This window comes from Phaethon aethereus (assembly GCF_964289735.1).
Source record: "Phaethon aethereus genome assembly, contig: HAP1_SCAFFOLD_394, whole genome shotgun sequence".
Taxonomy (NCBI): Eukaryota; Metazoa; Chordata; class Aves; order Phaethontiformes; family Phaethontidae; genus Phaethon; species Phaethon aethereus.
The window spans coordinates 64,580-79,994 of record NW_028114206.1 but is presented as its reverse complement, the minus strand read 5'-3'; the positions used below and the strand labels follow the sequence as shown (position 1 = coordinate 79,994).

Here is a 15,415-nt window from a genome sequence, read left to right as displayed (position 1 = left end):
AGGGCCTTTGCCTACCGGCCCTCATGGCCTCCAGCCATCTGCTCTAACGAGTCCCTGGGGAGACGTTGTCAGTGATGGCCCTCAGTGGGGCCAATTAATACTTCAAGGTACTCTGAGTGGAGCTTCAGACTTCTTGAGCACTTTCTTCACTCTTCTCTCAGTACCTGAGGATCATGGGCTCAGCACCAAACACACCATGGGGCTCATTAAAACACAGAAAGCCCTAACGAGCCATGGCTCTTCCTGTAATTTTCTTCAAGTCTTCAAGACTTGTGCAGCTAATTGGAGAGGTTTCATAGTGCAGCCAAGGAAGAAGATTTCAAAGTGCATCTAGTAAAAATTACTTTGTATTTTAAAGGATATTTTCAATTACTTTTCAGTCTGAAGAAGAGGTGATAGAAGCATTCTGCCAGTGATATTGACCCAGGGTGTCCCCTCAGGAGGGCTGGACAGCTTGGAGAAGCAGTCCCCTAAGACCTGACACTGTATGGACACCTTTGCTCCTCACCGCTCCCCCCTCACCATTTCTGACATCGGCCACTTGGGACTGACATCACCGTCCCTTGCACCAGACTTCTCCACTCATCTCTGCAGCTGGATGTGACAGCTCCATGGCACCATCTCCCCCCGCCCTCCTTAGAGAACTGGCTGCACACAGGCACAGAGGAATTGCTCCTATGTGTAAGGGCAGAAGAGTAAGCGTGATCAGTTCTCATAAACAATGGAACACACTCTGCAACGACGTGCTACGTACAAGCTGCCTCTCAGGAGGTCACCTGTCTACAAGGGATAATCTCCTGAGAAATGATTTAGGTACGTACGAGAAGAGAGATATGGACATAATGAAAGAGCTGTCTAAGGAGACACTTAGACTGTTGAAAGACAGGAAAGTTTTTAACTCCCTGAAGCTCAAAGCAGCAGCTGGCAAGCTGAGAAGAATCTGAAGGAAAAAAATCCTCAAAGCATAGGATATCTCAAATAGGTTCAACAGGACATTCCCTTTGTGAGCCCATGTTGACTGTTCCTGGTGATGACATTGTCCTTCAAATGCCTTTCAACAACACCCCAAGTCACAGAATCATCGAATACCTCGGGCTGGAGGGCACCCATAAGGACCATCGTGCCAACTCCCTGCTCCTGGCAGGACTACCTAAAACTAAACCAGATGACTAAGAGCATCATCCAGACGCTCCTTGAACTCTGACAGACTTGGTGCCGTGACCACTTCTCTGGGGGGCCTGTTCCAGTGACCGACCAGCCTCTCAGTGAAGAACCTTTTCCCAATGGCCAGTGTGAACTTCCCCCGATGCAGCCTCCTTCCATTTCCTCAGGTCCTACTGCCAAGGAAAATCCCCATTGTGGATGGGGCATCCACAACTTCTTTGGGCAACCTGTTCCAATGTCTCACCACCCTCACAACAAAGATCCCCAGAATCTCAGGGACTGGGCCAACAGGAACCTCTTGAAGTTTTCAAGGAGAACTGGCCAGTCTGGCCTCAGGAGGAATAATAAACCTCTACATCAGGGCCAGCTGGGAGCTGACGTGCTGAGCGTGACTCCGAGGAGAAGGGCCTGGAGCTACGAGGGACACCATACGAGCCAGTGGTTGATGCTCACCACGAGCAAGGCCAGCATTAGGATGAGCATGTTCACCCAGACCAGGGATGTTATTATTCCCCTTGGCACAGCACTGCTAGGGACCCCCCCACAGGCGTTCGTCCCTGTATTTTGATAGAGTTGGGATGAGCTGGAGAGTGCCCAGAGGAGATCTGGCAAGGCAGGTTTGGGGCCTTAAGCAGATGCCCTGTGTAGAGCAGCTCAGAGACCTGGTCTTCTTTGGCCCAGTGGTGGAGAGGCTCAGGGCAGTATAGGAGTAGCCTGAGACGGCTTGGAGGGTGGTTTCAGAGGTGGTGGAGCTTTTCCCAAAATTGGGAAACAGCATGAGAAAGAAAAAATGCCACAAATTGCAGCTTGGGAGGTTGAGATTGGACACGAGGAGGAAGCAATGTCACTCCAAGGTCAGTTCTGTGGGACAATAGGCCACACGGAAAGAGTCTGAATTACCCAAACTTGGTATTTCAATGAACAGTCTGCGAGGATGGAGAGATATCAGTAAGGGCAGGCAGACGCTCAGGGGAGACCGGGCTTGGTAAGCAGGGGAGATGCCTCCAGAGTCCTGCCTCAAGGCGCAAAGGCTTGGTAGACCTTGCTGGACGAGCCTAAGGCAAAGAGGACAGAGAGGATCTCTGATCTATCTACACCTGCTCTTACTAAATCCTGCAGTGGCCACACATGATCTTTGGTGCTTTCTTTAGTTCTTTATGGATGCAGTAACAGCTCCTCTTGATGCCCTTGAACCTCTTGCAAGGGTCCCCACTCGGGAAGCTTTGGCTTCCCTAAAACCATCCTTATTTCTAAATTCCTCCTGCAGTCCCTGCATACAGATCTTGGCTGCTTTCTTTTTAATATGGAGCTTCTTGATGGGTTCCTTCCTTAGCCAAGTTGGTCTCCTGAAATGTCTCATTGGTTTTCTGCTTATCGGTCTGGACAGTTCTCGTGCTTTTAGATGCTTTCCGAAAAGCCCAGCTGCACTGAGCTCTGCTGCCCGTGGGTGCTGCTGCCCATGGGACTACCACTGAAAGTCCCCTGAAGAGGTTAAATTTTTTTCACACTCTTTCATTATCACTGCAGCCAAGGCTGATGCCAGTTTTCACATCCCTGACCAGCACTGCCTCTTTGACAAGGACCAGATTCAGATGAGCATCCCCTTTGTTGTCCTGGCACCGTGCAAAGGAATTGTCCCAAGAGACCCCAGACACCAGCGGGACAGTGTGCATCCTGCTGTGCTCCCCTTCCAGCGAGTGTCGGGGTCATTAAGTCCCCAAGAAGACCTGGGGCCATTCATCTGGGGACTACTTTGTCTTGCTGAAATAAACCTTTCTGCACTTCCTTGTCCTGACTGCAGCTTCTGAAGGCCTGTGGTGGAGGTGAAGCTGATCTCCAGGAAGACAAGGTGCTGCTGAAAATGTGCTGGTGTTTGGACATGTGGAGATCCAGGAACACTGTGAAAATCATTCACCTATTCCTTGATTGTACCATCACGGGGCTGAGCAAAGGGTTTTCGAACGAAGAACCAGGAGAGTTTGGGAGTAGCCAAATGATTTGGGACCCTGGGGTGATGTGCTTCCTGTTCATGAGCTGCTGTGCATTGGCTGAATGAACTTGAGTCAGCCCTTGCCTCACCGCAGTGGTGGGATTCAGTGGCTGGCCAACAGAAACCAAATCTGCCTGAGATGCCACCTGGGCTTGCACAAAGGAACCGAACCTGCCTGCAACGCTCTCCGGGGTGTCTGTCAGGCATCCCCTCGCAAGAGCAGTGGTTTTCCTGCAGGCCCTGTGTGGTCCCTGACAGCAGCCTGTAGGTGTGCCGGGGAGCGCTGGCATCTCACGTAGCACCCCAGGCCTGTGCTTGGCCGTTGAGCAGCTGCCCTGACTTAGGTTAAGCAGTGTGGGATGTCCATGAGACAACGGCCATTACAGTCGATGAAGGTCTAGGAACTACAGCTGATGGAGAAGCGAAGGAGAGGGACTTAGCTCCATTTGGTCAGCTGAGTACCTCTGCAGGCTGCTGTGGACATGAGGAAAAGGGAAGGTTTTAGTTGTCCAACTGTAAACATCTGCTCTCGTTTCCCTCCACCAAAGGAATTCCCCACCGGGCTCCAACGTGACCCCCCAGATGCTGCCCCGTCTCTCAGCGTTGCTCCATTAGAGCTTGCAGTCACCTGCACACGTCTTGGAAAAGCTCTGGTGTCACCTCAGATGTCACCAGGTGTTCCCACCCGAACACCCTCAGTCACCATTAATTAGCACGAGAGCCGAGACGAGGAGCTGACGGGCAGGCGCCTGTTTTCTGCCCATGTGCACTGAGGCAAGGGGAATCCCCCCTGCTGTGGGTCTGTGGTCTGCACGAGAGGGAGCCGAGTCCTCTTCCAGCCCCAGGGCTTCACCCCCAGGGTGGCATTCGCTGAATGTCTCAGCCGAGTCCCTTCCCTCGGCAGGGGACAGGAGACCCCTCCCTGCCACGTTCTGCTGGTCCTGCCTAAGGACGGGACATGGAACGACAGTTCTCATGCCGAACTCTGTGTCTGAGAGGGGAAGCGACGCTGCTGGAGAGAAGTGTCCCTCCCCAGGTGAGGGAGGGCACCCCAGGGATGGCTTCAGCCTGTTTCCCAGCAGGTTCCCTGCAGCCCCAGGGACACCCGGAGGGAGCCCAGCGCGGGCAGAGAAAGTGCTGCCGTGGGCTGGTCCTCTGCTGCGGAGCTGGGCCGGGCTGCTGGGGTGGAGGGAGCTGGTGGCAAGCGGGCAGCGCTGCAGAGAGACAGCTCTGCCCAGGAGCAGCTCCTCTGCCCAGCGCAGCAGGGCTGGGGGCACTGCCTGCAGGCAGCGAGGGGAGCGGAGAGGAGTGGGAGAGAGAAGAAAGGCAGCCTGGGGTGACAGGGTGGTGAGAGCTGAGTGTGGGGGACAGCTCTTCACAGCCCTCTGTACGGTAAGTCTGGGCGTGCCGGGCATTGAATTTGGTGATTCTGGAGGGATCTCCTCGAGCTGGCACATCCCACAGCTGTCGGATCCGCAGGAGGACTCACGGCTTCCCCAGTGTGGAAGAGGAGGACGTGCTCCTGCGCAGGGCTTCCCTGCTGCACATCAGTGGGACAGGGAACGACGGTGTCCTTGTCCTGTGGAGGACCACAGGGACACAAAGCTGGGTGTGCAGCCAGGGCTGCCCAGGGCTGTCCTTCTGCGCGGGTCCCTGCGCCCCGGGGGATCTCTCCCTGGCTATTTCGCAGGAAACTACAAGAGGATGGAAAAAGTCGGGATTACCTGAAAGGGAAGGAATCTGTGCTTGGAGACTGGTCCTCTTGGTTGGCTGGGGGGGAAGTGGGAGATGGGACTTTATTTTCCCACTTTGGAGAAGGCACGGAGGTGCCCGTTCTCTTGAGGGGTCATGTGAGCTGCTCCTTTGCCCCTGTACGGACAGAGATGCCCCCGGAGCAGCTCCAGGAGGTGTTTGCAGGGCAGAGCCGGGCACCCCGTGGGTGGGATGGGGCTCTCTGTCTGTGAGCACTGACAGGGAGGAGGCTCGGGCACAGGGAAGTGGTTCCCAGCACAGACAGCGCCCGGCAGCAGAGACATTGTCCGAGCGGGAGAGGGAGGAGATCCCAGAAATGTGGTGGGAGGGGGGTTCGGGCACCTCCTGCCATCCCCTGCAGTGCCGGCTCCTTCCCCAGAGCAACCCCCCGCTCTCCCCTCCCTCACACCGTTGCTCCGCACCCTCAGCCTCACAAGCACTTGGCCATCAGTTGCCTTCCCAGCAGCCCCACCAAGAAACCGGGGGTGAGGAGTCGGGTTCAGCAGAGACACCAGCGCTCTGGGTCCTCTCCTGCAGCTTCTTCCATGGAGGAAAAGCAACCAACCCCCCTCCCACACTTTGGGGCTCTGGGCACTCCAGTGCGTGGGGCTGGAAAAGACCTGACCCTCCCTTGACGACACCCCAGCTTTGGGACACTTGACTCTTTCCCGGGGGGTCCTGCTGGGCTGCAGGCTGCCCTCCAGAAGGGCACAACTCGCCCATGGCAAGCCTGTGTTTCCCAGGTGCCCGAGAGAGAAGCCACCGTGGGCTGAGGCCAAGGAAATCCTGCGGGAGGGCGGAATGTGGGCAGCTGCAAGGACCCTCTGTGTCCCTGGCTGGGTGGGGAGAGCTGAGATCCTCCTCAGGCACCACGAGATGGGCTGAGCGGCTGGGAGAGCTGCACATGGAACTGGGTTCCTCTGCTCTCAGCAGTGTCCGGCTTCTTTTGGGGAACAGCGCAGTGTGATAGTCCTCCAGCTCAGAAAGGTGCTGGCACCGGGCAGCTGAGCCCGGGGCTGACGGACAGACCGGCTGTCCTCATGCTGCTCGAAGGGACAGTCCCTTTGCCGGCCACGGTTTCACTTGGAGCGCAGCAGGAACGACAAAGATTTCTGCCCTAAAAGCACTCCTGCCCTCGGGTGTGGGGGGACAAGAACAGAACAAACAAAACAAAATCCCCACAGCTCTGCTCTGCCACCAGGTGAACTGGGAGCAACAAAGCTGCAAAGCTCTTTGATATCAAAAGTGAATTTAATCTGAGATCACCCCGTGTTCCTCCTGACCTACGGACACAGGGCAGGACTGAGTCCCCCAGAGCCCACAGCAGAGCGTCCTGCTCCTTGGGGCATCCTCGGCCAGCACCAACCACGGCTCATGAAAGGCACCGGCCAAAGGTCTTCCCGAAAGGGGACAGTCAGTCTTGGAGGTTTCTGTGAGAAACAGCACAGATTTTGCACAGATAAGTATGTCCTTAGTGATGCATTTTCCTCCTTGGACAGGCTCCCATGCCCAGAGGAAGCAAATGTCCAACGGCAGCTCCATCACCCAGTTCCTCCTCCAGGCATTCGCAGAGACGCAGGAGCTGCAGCTCTTGCACTTCGGGCTCTTCCTGGGCATCTACCTGGCTGCCCTCCTGGGCAACGGCCTCGTCATCACCGCCATAGCCTGCGACCACCGCCTCCACAACCCCATGTACTTCTTCCTCCTCAACCTCTCCCTCCTCGACCTGGGCTGCATCTCCACCACTGTCCCCAAAGCCATGGCCAACTCCCTCTGGGACACCAGGGCCATCTCCTACCCAGGGTGTGCTGCACAGGTCTTTCTGTTTGCCTTTTTGATGTCAGCTGAGTATTTTCTTCTCACCATCATGGCCTACGACCGCTACGTTGCCATCTGCAAACCCCTGCACTACGGGACCCTCCTGGGCAGCAGAGCTTGTGCCCACATGGCAGCAGCTGCCTGGGGCAGTGGGTTTCTCCATGCTGTGGGGCACACGGCCAGCACATTTTCACTACCCCTCTGCCAAGGAAATGCTGTGGACCAGTTCTTCTGTGAAATCCCCCAGATCCTCAAGCTCTCCTGCTCAGATGCCTACCTCAGGGAAGTTGGGCTGCTTGTGGTCGGTGCCTGTTTAGTATTTGTTTTGTTTTCATCGTTGTGTCCTACGTGCAGATCTTCATGGCGGTGCTGAGGATCCCCTCTGAGCAGGGACGGCACAAAGCCTTTTCCACGTGCCTCCCTCACCTGGCCATGGTCTGTCTCTTTGTCAGCACTGCCATCTTTGCCTACCTGAAGCCCCCCTCCATCTCCTCCCCAGCTCTGGACCTGGTGGTGGCAGTTCTGTACTCGGTGGTGCCCCTCATCTACAGCATGAGGAACCAGGAGCTCAAGGATGCCCTCAGGAAACTCACCCAATGGACGCTGTTTCCCCAATAATAGCCCGTCTCCTCTCCACATTTCCCAGAGTTTCTCTTAGGCCAGGAGTCTACTTTTTTTCCCTTGTGATAATCCTACTTGTAGAAATGTTTCTGGGCTTATGCTCCTTGGATTGAGGTGTGATCCAGTTGTGTCTGACCCTCGCACAACACTGTGTCAGGTGTGGCCTGTCCGATAGCAGCTCTTCAATCAAAGGGCATCTCCCAGCTGCAGTGCCTGAAGGCTGGGCTCTTCCTCCAAAGGTGCTGCCAATAAAATGTCTAAGGAACTGGTCTATTAAAGGGTCTGTTCTCCCTGTGATGTGAGTTAAGCTCACGGTACCACTGGGTCCCATGGGAGCAAAAGTTCTGGTTTTAAAGGCTCTTGGTGCCTAGTGGTAGTGGAGATGGTGCATGGGTCAAGAAGTTTCCTAGATTGCACTGGGGAGCTGAGCACCGGACACAGCACTCCAGATGTCACCTCACCAGTGCTGAGTAGAGGGGAAGGGTCACCTCCCTCCACCTGCCAGCAATGCTTTTCCTAATGCCGCCCAGGAAGCTGTTGGCCTTTACCAAGACCATGCAGTGATAGGTTATGCTCAGCTGCTTGTCCTCTGGGAATCATAGAATCCTTGGGTTGGAAAGGACCTTCTCAGGTCATCTAGTCCAAGGCCCCTGCAATAAGCAGGGACATCTCCAACTAGAGAAGATTCCTGAGAGCCCCTTCCAACCTGACAATGAATGTTCCCAGGGATGGGGCATCTGCCAGCTCTCTAGGTAACCTGTGCCTGTCATTCACCACCCTTACTGTGAAAAAAGTTCCAGCCCTCTGATCATCTTTGTTGCCTCCTCCTAACCTGCCCGAACAGGTCCATGTCTTTCCTGTGCTGAGGGCTCCAGAGCTGGATGCAGTGCTCCAGCTGGGGTCTCACCAGAGCGGAGCAGAGGGGCAGAATCCCTTCCCTCGACCTGCTGGCCACGCTGCTTTGGATGCAGCCCAGGATACGGTTGGCTTTCCGGGCTACAAGCGCACATTGCCGGCTCATGTCCAGCTTTCTGTCCACCAGTATCCTCAAGTCCTTCTCGGCAGGGATGCTCACCATCCCTTCATGCCCCAGCCTGTGCTGATACTGCGGGGTTGCCCCAACCCAGGTGCAGGACCCTGCACTTGAGCTTGTTGAACCTCATGAGGTTCACATGGGCCCATTTCTCCAGCTTGTCCAGGTCCCTCTGGATGGCATCATGTCCCTCAGGCGTGTCAACTGCACCACTCAGCTTGATGTCCTCTGCAGACTCACTGAGGACACACTGGATCCGCTGTCTATGCCACTGATGAAGATATTAAAGAGTACTGGTGCCAGTATGGACCCCTGAGGGACACCACTCATCACCAATCTCCATCTCGACATTGCGCCATTGACCACTACCCGCTGGATGTGACCATCCAACCAATTCCTCATCCACCCAACAGTACACCCATGAAATCCATATCTCTCCATTTTAGAGAGAGGGATGTTGTGGGGGACCATGTCAAAGGCCTTACAGAATCCAGATAGATGCCATCAGTAGCTCTTCCCTTGGACAGTCCCCACGCCGGAGAAGTAAGGATAGCTCTGCACTAGCCAGATCACACCAGTGTCCCAGCCCCGCCAACACCTCTGTGAAACCCTCCCCTCCTCTGGCACCGGGATAAGGAACTGCAGCCAGACCGACTCCAGGGACGCCTGGATCAAGAAAGAAGCAGAAGGTTGACAACACCACAGATTTAGCCTCGCTTTGCAAAACAGCCGCCTGCGTGGGCGGGGGCTGCGTGTCTGTTAAGTAGCAATTGATCAAATCAGTTTGGACCTGAACACGTGAAAGGTGTAAGAACCGTGCGTGACACCGCATTCGGGGTGCCCCAGTCTGAACCTGACAGCTCGCGTGCACGAATGCAGCAATTCCTCCTGTAACGCTAGACTGGGCGTCCCAGGCTCTCTCCTCAGTGGGCAGGGGCCAGTTGCCAAATTTTTGTGAAAGCTCTCCATCGTGGCCACAGGGTCCTGGCCCCATTCCTTCCCTTTGCACAGGAAATTCACCTCCCCCCAAAAGTCATGGTTGGGTTGGGAAACTGTCGGGGTAGGAAACCATTGGGATAGGAAACCATCATGGGGCTGAGAAATCATCGCTGGGATGGGAAACGGTGGTGGGGGTGGGAAACCATCATTAAGGACAGGAAATCATCAGCCAGATGGGAAATAACTGAGAGGGGAAGGTGTTGTGCTATGAAAACCAAACCCTCGCCAGGCTGGCTGAAGCAGGTGCTGGCGGAATGTTCGCCATGGGGACGGAGGCTCTTTGCCCCCAACAAACCCCACACTGACCAACCGCCACGGCAGGTACAGCAGCGGCTCCCGCTCCTCGCGGTGCTCCTGCCCCCCAGGTAACCCCCCGCTGGCTCTGCCCGCCGATACCTCACCCCACCACCCCTTTTTGCTTCCTCCAGCAGAGAGCTTCCCTCTGCGGCTGCTGATGGCATCGCAACTGCCCGGCGTGAGCTTCGCCGTTCCAGCCATGCTGCCACCGGTCACTGCCGGCGTGTCACCCTCTGTCCTGGTGTCCTCTGAGCCTGCCCAGCTCCACCACGTCACCTCCCAGCTGGTGCAGGCCGGCGTCTGGCAGGGGGTGCCAGGGCCCCTGGGGGTCCCGGGGCAGCCGGTGCAGCTCCCCGCCATGGGGCAGCCTCCCTGCGGGGTGCAGCTCCCCCCCATTCCTGCTGCCTGTCTCCCTGCCTACAGCTGGAGATGGCAGCTGGGGACGGGAGCGCTGGTGCCCCACCAGCCCGTGGGGCTGGGGCCTGGCACCGTGCTCCAGGGGCAGCTCCTGTACCCTACAGGCTCCTGCCCGCAGCACATCCCTGCCTGTCCAGACCCCCACCACCCCACAGCTCAGCACTGCAGGCAGGGCCCCCCTGTGCTCCACACCCTGCCCGCCCCGGTCCCCCCAGACCCCCGCACTCTAAGCTACGGCTCCCCACTGCCAGGGGCTGCGCTACGTTCACCGGCACAGGCGACACCGCGCTGCCGGCTGCCGGCGTCAGGGACTCGCCGCGCCCCGCGGCTGCCGGCAGCACCAGGCCGCACGCCCCCGCAGTGCCCCGGGGCAGCCCTGGGAGGCCCCGGGACGGGACGAGGACGCGGAGCGGTGCGGGCAGGCGTAAGGCGGGGCAGCCGCACGCACCGCTCTGGCATGGGGGGAGCCCCTTCTGCCCGCCATGGGGGCGCCGACCCCGGGCCCGCCCAGCGCCGCTTCCGCCATCACCCCGCGCCCCCACCGGCCCCGCCCCCGCAGAGGAGGCCGCGCCCCCTGCCCGGCAGAGGCTGCAGCCGCGGCGCCACCTGGCGGTTCCTGCGACGAACCACCGCCCCGGAACCCGCCCCCCACCGCGGCCTGGTACCAACACCCCTGGAGCCGCCATGTCTACCCCGTCCCGCTGCTGACAGCCCTACAACCAGCATCGCCACCGCAGGCGGTACCGGCGTCCCCAGGAAGAGCCACCTCAACCCGGGGCCAAGGATGCCCCGCACCGACCAGAGGGCACATTTCTCAACGCCATCGAGACATCCCCCCACTGGGGTGAGGAGTGAAGGTTGTGGGGCCGGTGCACCAACCGCCCAATCCAGAGCCCCAAGCCAGCCCCAGCGTGCCCCCCAGGGACCCTGGTCCCCTGCCAGCAGCCCCAAGACCCCAACTCATGGCAAGAAGGAGTCGGCACCGGCAGAGGCATTGAGCAGCAAGGCACGCACTGGTGCACGTCCCAAACCAAGGCAGCCCAGCTGGCTGTGCCTGTCCCCCACGGGGGGCCAAACCCCACGCCAGGGGCTGCCAGAGCAGCTGCACATGCCGCCGCACGTGCCGCAGCCTCCCGCCGACTCCCTGCTATCCCTCAGGCCCTGGCGGGGCCTCACCACTGCGCCCATCCCACCGCAGGAGCAGGAGGACTCGGTGCCCATCACAGCCGAACAGCAGCTCGAGCGGGAGCGCATGACCAGGCTGGCCCAGGAGGGGCGGGAGCGGGCGGCCCTGCAGATGCCACTGGGCCAGCTGCAGTTTTTTGTGCAGAGGGAGGCTGACATGGAGACAGCCAACGAGTACGGCTACCCCTAACCCACCGCTCCAGCATGGTTCCCCGTAGCCCCCACATGCAGAAAAGAACCAGAGACAGAGACCTGCACCCACCTGCTCCAGCCCCCACCCTCTCCCAGAACCCCATCTCTTCCTTAATTCCAGCCCCCACCCTCTCCCAGAACCCCATTTCTTCCTTAATTCATTACACAAGTTGGGTTTAATTCATTACACAATACTGGAGTTTGTGTTTTCCCTCATGACGAGGATTTCGGTAACAATTCGTTCCAATTTGGGCTCTTGTAGGAGATTAATTTGCTTTATGGTCACCCAAAACAGCAGGGAAAACCATTAACTTGAGAAGTCTTGTTCATGCACGTTTTGGAAGCAGGAAGTGATTTTGTTACTGTGAAAACACATAAAAACAGCTGGTAATGCTTTAGTAATTATATGATTTGTGACCATTATTTCAGCAACTGCTGTTATTCTGGACTTGACTGCATAACAGAGAGAAAACACAGACGTACATTACGTATAAAACGCCGTACTGAAAAGATCATTAAGGTTACAGAAACAAAAAAAAATACAACCGTAGCACTTCCTAGCTTATTGAATTTTGATTTTGCAATTTGAAAAATACATTCCCTAACACAGTTTAGATTGGCAATTACTTTGTGGGTTTGAAAAAACTAATCCATTGTATGGCATTTTATGGATACATCCTGGGCTCTAAGCAGAGCTTAGGGCTTTTAGACCCCATATAGACCTCTACCTAAGGGCAGTTACAAAGTGCCTCTGTCTAGTCCTGTTCTCGACGTGGCACGAAAGAGACCACCCTTCCGCTCCCATTCCTGGGTTTCTCGCCACATTTTCAGGCAGGGTTTGTATAGGTTCAAGACCGCTTGCCTTGGAAAAGGAAAGGAATGTGAAGAGGCCACTTTAAATCGGCCACTACAGGGACTGTCAAAGCTAACGCCGCTTTCCTTCTGACATCTTCAGGAACCAATCTGGACATGCCTGTAGTCCTACAGCCCCGGTGCTAAGTTACACGTGGCACAGCACAATTTAAAGGTTACAAATGACCCTGCTGTTTTGTTAAGTTGTCTTGGTGTTTTTCATTCTTGCTGAAAACAACTTATCCATGCCCGTGCTTTGTCAAAGTCCAATTTCACAAAATGTCATGCCTGGATATATCGCTAGAAGTCACATCTAGTTGCTGGTTCATTGCTTTGGCATTGTATCTACAGACATGGTAACAGTTAATTAAGCTAACAGGTGCCTACTGGCTATGTTAATTAACACACTTCAAAGGGCAAAGCCCGCTGCGTAGTCTTGTTGGGAATTTGCCTTTGGAGAGATGGCTGTTTGTTTCTTTACTGTTTTAGCCATGGGCTAATCATATTGCCTGTTTCCACGGTGCTCAACCTCCCTGTCTAAAAGCTCCTTTTTCAGCACCAACCTCCTCTTCACCTGCTCCTAAGTTCACACAGCGATCTTTCTCCTGTTTGCCTGTGTCTCACCGCAGCAGGAGCCCAGAGGGAATGCAGCCCTCTCGGCAGCAAGGCGCGTCCTGCCGACCTGCCCGGGGCTGCCAGGCAGGCATCCCGACTGCTCACCCGGGCTCCCGTTACAGGCAGCGGAGAATAAAAGCCACCGCCGGGGTGTTGGCAACCGTCCGGCAGACTCCAGATGTGGGGCAGGCAAGGGAAGTCTGGCTGATCCGTTGGCTACGTGTAAACTGAAGCCTACAGTGCAGATCCTTGAAGTGCGGTGAGCTGAACCCCCCACCAGTCCCAGCTGCGACGCAGACGCAGCGGGTTCTATCACCTTCTCACAAATTTATGTGCCTTAAGTCACCTGTACTTGGACACACTGTCACAGAGAGACACACGCACACAGACAGCGTCCTGTATTTTCTGAGAGACTCAGCGCCGTTGCCCAACGCGTAAAGAGAAACAGTGCAACAGGTACTGAACTGGCCAAAGGAGGGAGCGAGACGACAGACATCCTGAACGTCGGATTAAGGGCCAACTCTCTCAAGCCAGGGGTGCCCTAATGGGAAGGGGAATGTTCCTTTGCCATGCGTTAGATCAGTGCATGGCTTTCCATGCATCGCTAGCACTTTGCTTACCTGGGGATAGAAGATGATTAAGGGAAAAATAAAGCAGGGAATAATCGCCCTCCTGTCATGTTAAATGCCTAGAACTATGTTTCCCACTGGGCCCTATGCTTGGTCTGACAGCACTAAAGTGTGCAGCTAGAACATGGACAATGTCATCTTATTTCAGGCCAGACTCCCATTAAGCAGTAATCTTAAGGCAAACTTCTGCCTGCAAGAACAGACTTTCATCTGTTTTGATGTTTTTAAACAGAAAGCTAGAAAACAGCCCGTGATCCCTTTGCTGCTGCTGCAAAGACGCTACGGTTGACTTTCCTTCAGCCTGCAAGGCTGGCACTCCGTCACAAAAGGCAAATCTCACAGCTTGCTCCACCATTCTTAAATGCTAGGAAAGCTAAAGGTTACTTTCACACTCACCGAAGGATGGACTTCTACGTATCCATGGGCGACTTTACCAGCAATGTGTGAAGGAAAATTAACCAGACGCTGTTATAAAACTGCCTTTTGTGGGGAAACCCACAGAACAAGGAAATCCAAAGAGACGACATGTTTCTTTCACAACATCCCTCCAGTAGAAACAGCTATTTTACATAGAGAGGAGGGTAACAGGACAATAGATTAGGTTACTCTTTTTTCTACAGTTTCTTGTGTCTATTTTTTGCCCTGTTTTGCCAGTAACTAAAAGAATTGGAAACTTGGTCAGGAAAGTGCCAATTGGTCTTTAACTGTCAATGCTTCTGTTCCCCCATTAAAGCTTGCTGAAAATCCACCTTAGCTGTGGCAGTTCTATTCTGACAAACCACAGTCACAGCTCCTGAGTTCAGGAGCGTACACAAAGTGTTTTGAATTTTGCATTTCACCACAAAACTAACTGCTTTTTTAGCACACATTAAGTGTCAACTTAGACAGTCATATGTCTTCATTATGCAGGTTAAAAAAAAAAGATGCTTTCCCTCAAAAGAAGAGAAATGTCAGTAAATTCTGGAGATTAACCTCACAGTTTCTAGGACTTCCGAGAAGCTCTCCCAGTCCGCATTTTAGCAGTTGCACTGGTTGAACCAGCAAACTGAGGAAATTGCAGACCCCACTGCCACACACGATCATGTGTGGGGAACTGAACCACTGCAGGTTAAATCCTAAAAGCTGTCCACACCCGGTGGGATAGAGACACCCCCTTATTAGCTGCAGCTCTTGACAGAAGCTTTACCAAAGTCATGGTATCTTACTGGCATTTTTGTTTAAAAATCAACTCCGTTATTAAGGAACAGCCAAAGAACACATCGATACAGAAGCCAACTAGTAGTAAAAACCTCCACTTACTTGCTACATGTGTGGCCAGCCAGGGTCTGTCTGGCAAATACAATACAGAAAAAGCCAAAGAAAAGAAAACGCGAACTGCAGCACAGACTTGCTCTCTCATTTTTGCAACGATAGGTCACAATTTTGCAGACTCTAGGCATCCAGGAGGATAAAGGACATCCCCACCACATCTGCAGGCTCTTGGACAGGAATGCCCACACCACGAGGGTCTTCCTGGAGTGAGCCTGCTATGGAGATTGCTCGGGACACTTATGCCTGCCTTCTCGCCCTCTGTGACACCGTTCCTGTTACATCACAATGGCAGCCGTTCTGGGTTGGTTTGTGAGTTTATGCACAGCAACCTCGTCCTCTGCATGGGGTTTGCGTGGCAAGGTTGTGGCAGCAGGGCTGCAGGGGTGGCTTCTGTGAGAAGCTGCTAGAAGCTTCCCCTGTGTCCCATAGAGCCCGTGCCCAGCGGGGCCAAGCCAGGTAGCAACGGGGGCAGCACCTCTGGGATAACATATTTCAGAAGGGGACAAAACCGGCACGTGGCATTTGCAGCCGGAGAGAGGA

General features: G+C 55.1%; 1 pseudogene across 1 annotated transcript; it reads left to right on the top strand.

Annotated features, from left to right (window-relative positions):
- The first annotated feature begins 6,297 nt into the window (after nucleotides 1-6,297).
- LOC309416180 (olfactory receptor 14C36-like) lies at nucleotides 6,298-7,342 on the top strand (annotated as a pseudogene). Its single transcript has one exon. The product of its transcript is annotated as an olfactory receptor 14C36-like (transcript).
- Nucleotides 7,343-15,415: the final 8,073 nt, after the last annotated feature.